Source organism: Spermophilus citellus (assembly GCF_964194105.1).
Source record: "Spermophilus citellus genome assembly, chromosome: 11".
In the NCBI taxonomy this organism is placed as follows: Eukaryota; Metazoa; Chordata; class Mammalia; order Rodentia; family Sciuridae; genus Spermophilus; species Spermophilus citellus.
In genome coordinates this window covers 50,989,468-51,000,829 of record NC_138192.1, presented here as the reverse complement: position 1 = coordinate 51,000,829, position 11,362 = coordinate 50,989,468, and the positions used below count along the sequence as shown (strand labels likewise).

Here is an 11,362-nt window from a genome sequence, read left to right as displayed (position 1 = left end):
ATATATATATATGTGTGTGTGTGTGTGTGTGTGTGTGTGTGTATAATTATGGTATTAGAACTAATACATAGCTGGGACTGCTTCATTTCACTTCTAAAGGTCATTTTATAAAACGTCCCTATCAGAGAAGGACACAGATGAACTACAAAAACCTTGAAGGAGAGCAAGGTGATCTTTTAGACAGGGACCCCATTTACAGTTCAGTCATATTGATTTTTATTTTCTCCAGTCAACCATCCTTTTTGTGATTCTAGGCCTTCAAATATGTATTTCCATCTACATAAATGTTATTCTGCCTGTGTTTACTTGCCTAATTTCTGTTTCCCATCACAGCTGAACTCTCCTCTCACCAGAAGGCATTCCTTGATCACCCTTGACGCTGCACTGCTAGGGCCCCTCTCCAGGCTTCTTTGCGACACCAAACTCTGTTCTGTTCACATGCTTGATGTCAGTCTTCCCCTTTAGCATGTACACTCTAGGAACATAGATAAAACTTGTTATTTCACTAGCACAGTTTGAGTACCTATCAGTATTCAGTAAATGCATTTTATATGGTTCATAATGTTTGAGCAGGAGCAGTGGCACATGCCCGTAATCCCAGTGACTCCAGATGCTGAGGTAGAAGGGTCTGGAGTTCAAAGACAGCCTCAGCAAAAGAGAGGCAGTAAGCAACTCAGTGAGACCCTGTCTCTAAATAAAATACAAAAGAGAGTTGGTGTGTGTCTCAGTGGTTAAGCACCCCTGGATTCAATCCCTGGTACAAAAAAAAAAAAAGTTTGTGTGGTTCAGGAACAAAACTCCAGGTGATTTTCTCAGGAAATAGCCAAAATTCCACATAAGATCAGTAGATCTAAGAATGAAAATGGGAGTTCATAACCCACTTGAATCAAAGTGTGAAATATGATATATCAAGAACTATGTAATGTTTTGAACAACCAATAAAAAAAATTTTAAAAAAATAAATAAAACATCATAAAAAAAAAAGAATGAGTAGCCAGAATCCAGTCACAAAGAATAAGATTTAAAAACAGGTTTCTAAACAGTGGGAGAATTTCACAAGATAGATTCTTGTTACAGAAGAAATGGCTCTGGTAACTATTGCATTACAAAGGTTGAGTTCCTAAAAGTATTATAAGACTTGAACTTAGTTTTAAGAGAAAATCTTAAGCCTAGTTATGGGAGCTACATGTTCTAAACAAAATCAAGATTTATTTGAAGCTGATACTGACACCATATTTTTCCACTTGGGAGCAAGATTTGATCCAGAGACCAAGCCAGTTTTGTGATTGTCAATGAGAGTTCAATGAGCCAATTCTGAAGATTAAATAATTGTGTAGAGTAGCATCTAAGCTCACCAGAAGTTTCCTATTATTTGGTAATTCTTTTAGTCCCTTTATTGCACAAAGGGATAACTAAAGCATAGTCTCCTAAGGAAACCTTAAAATTCACTATCCCTTGGCAGTTAATTACAACAGTTCACTTTGTATACGTTGTGCTATATTTCCAAAATGTTTTAACTCCATAAAAATGGTAAACAACTCTGAATTACTTTTTTTTCTCAGGTAGGTAAATGTATTCAGAAAGGTAACTTATGTTATTTTAGTTTGTCAACCTCTCAAATAGATTTGTTTAACTTGTGTGGGACCTCGGAACTATATGATCTACACTATTGTGTGCAGAAGGATCGATTTCTGGAAATTTAAAATGTAATATTAAACCAATACTAGGTCCCTCTCTCTGCTAAGAGGGTACCTCCATTATCACTGGCATAATGCATCCAAGCACTCCATGGAAGCCTACCTGACATTCCTCCAAGAAATCTACTTTTAAAACTTTTCAAGGCTTTCTTATTGTTGGCATCAACTATAATATCATCTTGATAACTTGGCTTATTTTCCTTTTCCAATGCATCTTAAGTTAAAAGAACAAAAAAAAATCAGGAAGTAATTTTTTGTCCACATGACTAGACCAATAGAGACTAGTTAAAGAGTTCAATAAAACCATTATAGTTCTTGTAATATGATTAAATCAGCTCTTGACTGAAGTGCACAAGGCACTTTGTTTTTTTCTTTGCAAAAATCACATCAGGTCATTGTCAACAGCTACCATTTTAAAGGAAGGGCTATTATTGAAGGCTAGTTTTCCATATTACAAATGTTATACTTTGATGAATTCTAAGTGCAATAAAATATCTCAAAGGTCATATTTGAGAAATAAAATAACTTGTTAGTGGTAGAATGTTTGGTTGTCCATTTTCCTTTAAGTAGTATACAGAATTACTAATTGGGAAAATTTTTAGCACTAATAAACTAACATAGAACTAGTTGCAATGATTTTCTCAATTTTAAGCAGGCACTTCTCCTTCAGTCTCCCTTAGACAGGTATTCTTCTTCTTTTTTTTTTTTTTTCTTATAAGCTGTACACAGTATACTATGTTCTATGGAATTTGAAGTTTTTTTTCTCAAATCAGGAGATATGTAATATTTGTAATTGTTAAATAGCATAATAAAAATTACCTTATATATGGAATATACAAAGTTGATTAGTTTTATTCTTATTTCTGAATATTGAATCAAGATCCCTTAAATTGTTAACCATTGCCTTCACATCATCTATCAAGATTTAAGTTGTTGCTACCCAGTCAATCTCACATCTTCCCATAAGACTATACCTATCCATGTGACAAAATCCAATGTAAGGAAAGAAAGTGATTTAAAAAAAAAAAAGTTTGTAAATTAGAAGTAGATTTGTCACCACCTTTAGTTAATGCTAATGCATTTCTGACAATTCAGATCATTAAAATTCTTCACAATGTTTTTGGAAACAACAGTTGTGAGCATACTATCAGCACTGTAAGCAAACATTCAATGTGAGTCCATATTTTAATAAAAATCTTGATATGTTCTTTATCATATAATGATACATAAAATAATTGAACTTTAGTATAGCTGTTTTTTTTTCTGTTTATAAGGAACAGTATTAACAATGAATGATGGAATTAACTATACTACTATTTATTTCATATGAGAATTTGTAGAAAACATAGGAAGGACATCAAAAATAACTACTATTTAGACAGGTGCGGTAGTGCACATCTGTAATCCCAGTGGTTTGAGTGCTGAGGCAGGAAGATCACAAGTTCAAAGCCAGCCTCAGCAAAAGCAAGGCACTAAGCAGCTCAGGAGACCCTGTCTTTAAATAAAATACAAAATAGTGCAAAAGATGGTTGAGTAACTCTGAGTTCAATCCCCACTATCCACCCCCCCAAAAAAAAGAAAAGAAAAAAAACACTAGTGTTTATATGACCTGGAAAGTTTGTGATAAAATTACAGATTGTAAACTTAGTTAATTGTCAAAGTTATTATAACACTGAGTTTGCATTCTATTTTTAAAGTAAATATGAAATGTATAAAGGTGATAGTTATAAGACTGATATTTGTACCAATTATTTTGGGGGTTTTGTTTGTTTGTGTGTTTGGGGGACTTAAATAAAGTTTATTTTTTAAAAAACTGTGGTTATTTTTGCAATGCCTGGTTATAAGACTTGATGAAGAGGTAACATAATTTCCTTTTCCTTAACCATTCTTTTTTATTTTCAATCATCTGCACAAAGTAAAAGTTTTGTTAATCTCATAGTTAATGACATACAACAAAGGCCAGCAAACATTCTCCAAAGGGCTAGAGAGTAAATATTTCAGGTTTTACAGGCCACAATATGGTCTTTGTCATGTGTTCTTTATCTTATAACCTCTTCAAAATGTAAAAACCACTTTATTTTGTACCATACAAAATAAGATGACCAAATTCGCCCTGCAGTTGGTAGTTTGCTGACGCATGGTATAAAATATCTACTTTTTCTTATGAGGGAAAATGTTCTTTAGGCTTCTTGACAGTCTACTATTGCCTGAAGTCAAGTAGAGAAGAGTCTTATTTATAATTTAATGTGGCTTGTGAAAAAGGTAGAAATGGAAAGTTCTTCCTCACTTTTGACTCTCCCAGGAAGTTTTTCCATTCATTCATTCATTCATTCATTCATTCAATAAATTTGTTAAACACCTTCTATGTAAACTCTAAGTATTTTGTGTTAACAAGATTTCCAATGTTTCTTTTTTTAATATTTAATTTTTAGTTGTAGTTGGACACAATACCTTCATTTTATTTGTTTTTATGTGGTGCTGAGGACCGAACCCAGGGCCTTGCACATGCTAGGTGAGCACTCTATAGCAAGCCACAACCCCAGTCCTGTTTCTTTCCTTTTCTTTTTTTTTTTTTATTATTATTTTATTGTTGGTTGTTCAAAACATTAATAGTTCTTAATATACCATATTTCACAGATTGATTCAAGTGGGTTATGAACTCCCATTTTTACCCCGTATACAGATTGCTGTGTCACATCAGTTACATTTCCATTGATTTACAAATTGCCTTTCTAGTGACTGATGTATTCTGCTGTCTATCCCATTCTCCACTATCCCCCCTCCCCTCCCCTCCCCTCCCCTTCTCTCTCTCCACCCCCTCTACAGTAAATGGTTTCTTACACTTATATACTTTCTCTCCTACTCCTCCTTTCCTCTTATATGTAATTGTGTATAACCCTGAGGCTCACCTTCCAATTCCACGCAATTTCCCTTAACTCTCCCTTACCCTCCCGCCTATCATCCCTGTTTAATGTTAATCTTCTTCTCCAGCTCTTCATCTCTACCCTGTCCTTGGTTACTCCCCTTATATCAAAGAAGACATTTGGCATTTGTTTTTTAAGGATTGGCTAGCTTCACTTAGCATAATCTGCTCTAATGCCATACATTTCCCTCCAAATTCTATGATTTTGTCATTTCTTAATGCAGAGTAATACTCCATTGTGTATAAATGCCACATTTTTTTATCCATTCATCTATTGAAGGGCATCTAGGTTGGTTCCACAATCTTGCTATCGTGAATTGTGCTGCTATGAACATCGATGTAGCAGTGTCCCTGTAGCATGCTCTTGTTAGGTCTTTAGGGAATAGACCGAGAAGGGGAATAGCTGGGTCAAATGGTGGTTCCATTCCCAGCTTTCCAAGAAATCTCCATACTGCTTTCCAAATTGGCTGCACCAATTTGCAGTCCCACCAACAATGAACAAGTGTACCCTTTTCCCCACAACCTCACCAGCACTTCTTGTTGTTTGACTTCCTAATGGCTGCCAATCTTACTGGAGTGAGATGGTATCTTAGGGTGGTTTTGATTTGCATTTCTCTGACTGCTAGCGATGTTAAAACTGCTTTCAATGTGTCCCATAGATTCCGATATGTTGTGTCTGTGATTTCATTTAACTCTAAGAAGTTTTTAATTTCCTCCTTAATGTCTTCTATAACCCATTGATCATTCAGTAACCTATTGTTCATTCTCCAAGTGATGCATGATTTTTCCTTCCTTCTTTTATCGTTGATTTTCAGTTTCATTCCATTATGATCAGATAAGATGCATGGTATTATTTCTACTCCTTTATATTGTCTAAGAGTTGCCCTGTGACATAATATATGATCTATTTTTGTGAAGGATCCATGTGCTGCTGAGAAAAAAGTGTAACTACTTGATGTTGGGTGGTATATTCTATATACGTCAATTAAGTCTAGGTTGTTAATTGTGTTGTTGAGTTCTATAGTTTCCTTATTTAACTTTTGTTTGGAAGATCTGTCCAGTGGTGAGAGAGGTGTGTTGAAGTCTCCCATGATTATTGTATGGTGGTCTATTAGACTCTTGTACTTGAGAAGAGTTTGCTTGATGAACGTAGCTGCACCATTGTTTGGGGCATATATATTTATGATTGTTATGTCTTGTTGGTGTATGGTTCCCTTGAGCAGTATGTAGTGTCCCTCTTTATCCTTTTTGATTAACTTTGGCTTGAAATCTATTTTGTTTGATATGAGTATGGACACTCCTGCTTGTTTCCGCAGTCCATATGAGTGGAATGATTTTTCCCAGCCTTTCACCTTCAGTCTATGTATATCTTTTCCTATCAAATGCGTCTCCTGTAGGCAACATATTGTTGGATCTTGTTTTGTGATCCATTCGACTAGCCTGTGTCTCTTAATTGGTGAGTTTAAGCCATTAACATTTAGGGTTATTATTGAGATTTGGTTTGTTCCTCCAGCCATATTTGTTTATTTATGTTACTAAACCTGATTCGTTTTCCTCTTTGATTACTTTCCCCCCTTTACTGTCCTACCTCCCACTGATGGTTTTCAATGTTATTTTCAGTTTCCTCTTCCTGTAATGTTTTGCCAAGGATTTTTTGAAGAGATGGTTTTCTAGCTGTGAATTCTTTTAACTTTTGTTTGTCGTGAAAGGTTTTAATTTCATCTTCCATCCTGAAGCTTAATTTCACCGGATACACGATTCTTGGTTGGAGCCCATTTTCTTTCAGTGTTTGAAAAATGTTATTCCAGGATCTTCTAGCTTTCAGAGTCTGTGTTGAGAGATCAGCTGTTATCCTGATTGGATTGCCCCTAAATGTAATCTGCTTTCTTTCTCTTGTAGCTTTTAAAATTCTCTCCTTATTCTGTATGTTGGGCATCTTCATTATAATGTGTCTAGGTGTGGATCTCTTATGATTTTGCACTTTCGGCGTCCTGTAGGCTTCTAGGATATGGGATTCTGTTTCATTCTTCAAGTCTGGGAAGTTTTCTCGTATTATTTCATTGAATAGATTGTTCATTCCTCTGGTTTGGATCTCTGTGCCCTCCTGTATCCCAATGACTCTTAAGTTTGGTCTTTTAATGTTATCCCATAATTCTTGAATGTTCTGTTCATGGTTTCTTAGCAGTCTTGCTGAACTGTCTATGTTCTTCTCAAGTTGAAATACTTTGTCTTCATTGTCTGATGTTCTATCTTCTAAGTGATCTATTCTGCTGGTAGTATTGTCAATTGAGGTTTTAAGTTGGTTTATTGCTTCCTGCATTTCTAGGATTTCTATTTGTTTGTTTTTTATTACTTCTAACTCCCTGTGAAATTGATCTTTTACTTCCTGGATTTGTTTCTGTAGTTCCTTGTCAATGGGATCTTTCATTGTCTGATTTTGCTGTCTCATGTCTTCCTTGAGAGTCCAGATCATCTGAAGCATGTATATCCTGAACTCTTTATCTGACATTCCATCTGTTGCAGCTATTACCTCTTCTAGAGTTGAGTTGACCTGCATTGCTTGTGGTCCTTTCTTTCCTTGTCTTTTCATATTGCTTGTGTTTCTTTCTGCTTGGTGAAACTGTTGTGTTTTTGAAATTTTTCCCCCTGTTTATTTATATTGCTCTTGTATAGTTGGGATATCTCTCTTGTAGGGCGGGTAGTGGCTGTGCTCCTCCTCTAATCAGGATGATCTTTCCACTACGCTGGTTGGTCGTAGGTCTGCCCACCCTGCGGGCACGGGTGGCTGCTCTACTCTGCCCCCACTCCAATTGTGGTGACGTTCCTACCACGTACTTGTATCATTGGTCCTGATCCGGATGTGGGCGGCAGCTCTTCTCCACCCCTACTCCAATTGATGTGACGTGTCTACCACGCTGGTCGGCCTCCAAGCCTGTTCCGCCGGTGGGTCTCAGATCTGCCCACCCTGCGGGCCTGGGCGGCAGTTCTGCTCAACCCCCACTCCCAGTGGGGGTACCTAACTGCCTCTCCAACGGGTCTCTGGGCTCCTTCCAGACGCTGGCGGCGGCTCTGTTCAACCCCCACTCCAACCAGTGTGACGTGACTGCCTCGATGCTACTCGTTCACCACACTGGCAGGCTGCCGAGCCTGTCCTGCCAGTGCGACGCAGGACTGCCTACCTTGCAGGATCAGATGGCGGCTCTTCACGGCCTCCACTCCAAGTGGGTTGACTTGGCTACCCTGCTGTCGGGTCGCTGGTCCTGTTCCAGGCATGGGCGGCTACTCTCCTCGGCCCCAGCTGCAGTTGGGGTGTCGCGATACCACACCGGCAGGACCCTTAGCCTGCTCTGGGCGCAGGAGGCAGCTCCACTCTGCCCCCCAGGCCCCCGCAGCACCCAGCAGGACCTGGACCAAGAAGCAGTCCCTGTAGGATCCCCAACCCTGAGCCAGAGCCGCTTCGGGAGCCAGGAGCCGGTCTCTCCGATCCCCGCCACGTTCTGCTAGGAGCAGGCTCCTCAGAGTAACCGCCGCGGGTTCCCCAATCCCAGGCCAAAGCAGCCCCGGGAGCCCAAGCCTGGCCGCACCAGACTCTCCCTGCTTGGTGCCCAAGCCTGGCCGCACCAGACTCTCCCTGCTCGGTGCACGCTCCGCTGGGAGCAGAGTCTAAGACGCACTTCCCGTGGGCTCCCCATCTCCAGGCCAAAACTGTTCCGGGAGACAGAGTCCCGCTGCCCCTCGTAGCAAGTTTCACTTGTGGCTGGCCTCAGCTCGCGGTCCCCGCAGGCTCCACGGCCCTGGGCTCAAGCAGCCACGGGAGCCAGAACCCAGCCTCTCCGATCCCTGCCACACTCTGCTAGGAGCAGGCTCCACAGAGGTACCCCAGGCTCAGGCCCAAGTAGCCCCGGGAGCCCGAGCCTGGCAGCTCCAACCTCTCCCAGCTCAGTGTACGCTCAGCCAGGGGCAGGGTCAAAGACGCAGTCCCCGCGGGTTCCCTGGCCCTGGGCCAAAACTGTTCCGGGAGTTAGAGCCACGCCGCCCCTCAGTGCACAATCCACTTGTAACTGGCCTCCGCCAGGAGTCCCCGAAGGATCTCCCGCCCTGGGCCAAAGCAACCCGGGGAACTAGAATCTGGCCGCTCAAAGTCCGGCGCCTGCCTTGCCAGGGGTGAGGCCCGAAGAGTATTCTCCTCAGGTTTTCCAGTCCCGAGCCTGAGCGATCTGTCTGCGCAACGCAGGCAAATACCAGCCTGGAATCACCTGTTCCGTAGTTGAATGAGCTGAGGTCAGTAGAAAACAGGAATGATTGCATCAGCTCTCCATGATGGCGGCTGCTGTCCTCCTCCGTGTTCCGACCGGTGTCGGGAATCGAACTGGACCGGTTCTCTCCTCTGTTTCAAAGCTGGAACTCAGCACTCAGCGCGGCCAGTGCGCCACTGGCGCCACTGGCAGGAGCCTCCAGAATCCGCTTCGCTGTAATCCCAGGCGCATCCCAGACTCCATCCACGGGGCGGTCCGCCGACCAGGTACTGCTTCCCTCTGTGCGGAGAAATCGCCCCGCGACCAAGCCCCTGCAGCCGAATCCTGCGCGCTGGAAATCTGTCCTCTAGATTCTGGAGCACCTCAATTTCACTGGGGATTCCCACCAAGGTAGCCTTCAGCCGTTTCACCTCGTCTTTCTCCCGCACAGTCGCGCAGCGCACTGGGGTGCTGCAGTCCCTTTGCCGCCATCTTCTCCACCATCCTGTTTCTTTTCTTTAAAAGGCCAATTACTCCATTTTCTCTAAATCAGGAATTACCAGGTCTTAATATTGATGATTTAGGGGAAATTGGGGTTCAAATTTCTACCAGAACTAAGAGAATTCATGATTATATAATCTGTATTTGGGGTGAAAATGGGAGTTCAAAACCCAATTTGAATCAAATATATGAAAGATGATATATCATGAGCTATGTAATGTTTTAAATAATCAATAAAAAAATAATAATTAAAAAAATGAATCTAGCTTAACAATAATATGTTGCACTTAATATTGACACATCCATCTTAATGCCTCAGCCTAAAATAAGGAAAAATATGTAATTCTCTTTACTTAAGAAGATACTTTTTTCACCCATTGGTTGAAACTTTCTTTAAAAAAAGATCTCAGATGTTGAACACTCTCCAAACAATTTCTTCCCAACTTTCCTAGTTTGCTGTCATGTAACATAAAAATCTGGAAATCTGGATCCAGGTAGGGTTTCTTATTAGTGCTTTTTTTTTTTTTTTTTTTTTTTTTTTTTTTTCCTGGTAGCACTGGGGATTGAACCCAGTGGTGCTCTATCACCCAGGTAAGTCTCTATCTAGGCTTTTCTTTCTTTCTTTTTTTTTTTTTAAGACTGGTCTCACTAAGTTGTCCAAGCTAGCCTCAAACTTGTGATCCTCCTGTTTCAAGCCTCCCCAGGAGCTGGGATTACAGGTGTGCACCACCCCACCTGGCTTCCTTATTAGCTCTATATATCAGCCACAGAACTAAACTACATTTAGGAGTCAATATTGCCTCTAAAGTAATTTGTATTCACACTTTTCATCTCAGAGGAATGGTCATGTTTCTTCTCCCAGATGAAAATGGTAACTGTTAGCTTTCTGAATCCTGCTATTTTATCCAAGGAAAATTTATTGAAGGTGAGGGAAGACATTTTGTAAAAACAGGAGCCTAAAAGAGCACAGGACTTCATTATTAAAAAAATAAATTGCTGTACCAATTGCTGCTCTTTGGTACAGACATCCACCATAATAATCTGATCGCCCACACCACCACAACATGGCACATTTTGTAATCAAAGTGATTCTGATTTTCCTATTGACCATGTAAACAAAGGGAAATGCATTGGGAATTAATTATGCAATGTTCTCCTCATTTCTCTTAAACAGACATTTGAAAACCAGTTTTCCCATTCATCAAATTCTTGAAGCAGGGGAAGAATTGAACAGGCCAGGGTTATAGCTTTCGCTCCCCTCTCTGTGTCCTTTTCTTTTCCTTTTCCTTGAGCTCCAGCTTGGCTAGTTGGTCTCTCTCCCTTTGCAGCTTGTCCTATTCCTTCTTCCTTTGGGACTCATCCTGAAGTAAGTCACCAATTTCTGAGCATTGAGGACATCTTCTACATTGGTGTTTGGAAACAGAGTCCTTTCGAGTTGTTACATCAGCACACTGGGCCCACGGGGCAGCTTTTCTGTTTTTCCTCTTCTGACACCATCCTGGGCTTCCACACAATCTGTGCCTGCTTCTCAATGGGGGTGGCAATGGTCTGTACCTCATCTTTTTTTTTTTAAATTTTTTTACTTTGGTGACAACATACTGAGTTTCAGTCCATCGTTCCACAATCTCCCTGCAGATATTAAGAAGGGAAGCTTCTTCCAGAAAAGCAGACAGGATACCCTTCGGAGTGTCCACCTTCTCTTCTTCCTCCTCCTCCTGCAAGACACCATGGATGGAGGAACCATAACCGGCTTGGTCCACTCCCAGAGCCTCCAACCGTCAGAGCACCCAGGATCTGAAATCTCACCCCCACCATCACTTTCACCAGAGGTTGCTATGGCCACATCACAGGGTTGCAGGGGGGGGGGTCCTTCTTGGAAAGTATTTCACAAACATATAATGATGGGCGACAAATTGTCTTTTCCTGTGTTTGTTTACAGTCATTAAGAAAATACCTGTGTAGTATTTACCGTTTAACTAAAATATTAACTATTTAATTTTGTTCCT

The 11,362-nt window shown here is 40.8% G+C and overlaps 1 pseudogene across 1 annotated transcript; it reads right to left on the bottom strand.

Moving 5' to 3' along the window:
* Positions 1–10,597: 10,597 nt before the first annotated feature.
* LOC308630525 (coiled-coil domain-containing protein 43-like) lies at positions 10,598–11,134 on the bottom strand (annotated as a pseudogene). Its single transcript has one exon. The product of its transcript is annotated as a coiled-coil domain-containing protein 43-like (transcript).
* Positions 11,135–11,362: the final 228 nt, after the last annotated feature.